General features: G+C 36.7%; 1 non-coding gene across 1 annotated transcript; it reads right to left on the bottom strand.

Moving 5' to 3' along the window:
* Positions 1-220: 220 nt before the first annotated feature.
* LOC128281449 (small nucleolar RNA R71) lies at positions 221-326 on the bottom strand. The gene has a single exon (XR_008271661.1). It is a non-coding gene; the product is annotated as a small nucleolar RNA R71 (small nucleolar RNA).
* Positions 327-1,704: the final 1,378 nt, after the last annotated feature.

Below are 1,704 nucleotides of genomic sequence, written 5' to 3' on the forward strand. Positions count from 1 at the left end.
AGAAAATCCGAGTCAGCATTTAAAATGGTTCCTCCAGCTTTTTGATATCTTCAAATAAAATGGGACATTGGTGACGTTATTCATCTTCTGTTGTTCCCCTTTTCATTAATTGATAACACCTTTTGTCGGTTAGATTCGTAGGCACTAAGATATATCACAACATAGGACGAACTTGCAGAAAAGTTCCTACAAAAGTTCTTCCTTATTAGCAAGACGGTCTAACTAAGAGGGAAAATTTCTATGTTCAAACAATTAGAGGGAGAAAGTTTTCACGAAGCTAGGGAGCATTTTAAAATGCTGATTCAGAAATGCCCACATCACGGGTTGCCCGAATGGTTACGACTGCAAATTGTTTACAATGGTTTAGATGTATATGTAAGGTCAGGATTAGATGAAGCTATAGGAGGTGCCTTAATGAACCAAACGTACGAGGATGCGTACGAATTAAAAGAAAATATGGAGATGAATTCCTGCCAATGGGCAACTGAACGATACACATATGGCTAAAAACCATTTATGGTGAATGTTGTCCAAGAGGACGACTGATATCAATAGTTAGTGGATAGAATCAACCGCATAGAAGCTGGGAAGAATGCATTGTCTATATATGGAGGAGACAAACTGCTCTTCCAGTATATTATCAATTACATCATGAATAGGGGTGGAAATCCTTATTTAAATACTTACAATCCTGGATGGAATTGTTATTCGAACTTGAGATGAGGAGGAAATTAAGGAGGAGGGACTAGTTCTGATCAAGTCAAAAACACTAACTATCAACCTCCTTATCTATAGAAACTTCAGGAAAGGGCCAACCCAAATGACCATACTATATGTGGTCAATGCTTGAATCGAATCGAGGGGGAAATACAGTCAATGAGGATAGATGTGAAACATGTGCAGTCTGAGTGCACCAACTCAGCAAAAATATTGACTAAGCTTGAAGGTCAGATGAGCCAATTGATGAGCATGATAGGTGATATAAAAAGACAAATTGACACAGGTATCTTTAGCAACATCGAAGATAGCCCTTGGAGAGAATGGAATGAACATGTAAAAGTAATCGCACTCCGATTAGGTAAAGTATTAAGTAGCCTAGAGAACCTTACTCAGGAAAAACATAAGGGGAGTACAAGTGGTCTTAATAAAGGATTATTAGAAGCTATTAATGAGCCAAAACTAGAGGAACTAGTCGAACCAACAGCTGAATTGGAGAAAGAGGCAATTAAAGAACCTCCCGTTGTAAAGATACCATTCCTACCAAGGTTAGAGGAGAAATAAACACGAGATAACGACGAGTTTGTAAGCTTCTTGAACTTTTTAAAACATTAAATGTTAACTTGCCTTTGATCGAACTAATTGAAAAAGTCCCTAAATACACTAAAATTTTAAAAGAAATCATATCTAGGTGTAGGAAAATTAAGGTAGGTAAATAAGTTAATATGAATGCTTCTTGTAGTGCTATTATATCTAGACAAGTTCCCCAAAAGCTAAAAGATCCGGGAAGTTTTACAATTCTCATAGAGATAGGAAGTATAAATCTAATGCCCTTATCTGTATATGAGAAACTCGTATTAGGGAATCTGAATTACACTCAGGTAGCATTACAACTGGCTGACAAATCTTTAGTACAACCAAAAGAAGTATTAGAAGACATGTTATTTAAAGTACGCAGCTTCGTTATCCCAACGGACTTCATAATTC

Source organism: Gossypium arboreum, chromosome 1, assembly GCF_025698485.1.
Source record: "Gossypium arboreum isolate Shixiya-1 chromosome 1, ASM2569848v2, whole genome shotgun sequence".
Classification (NCBI taxonomy): Eukaryota; Viridiplantae; Streptophyta; class Magnoliopsida; order Malvales; family Malvaceae; genus Gossypium; species Gossypium arboreum.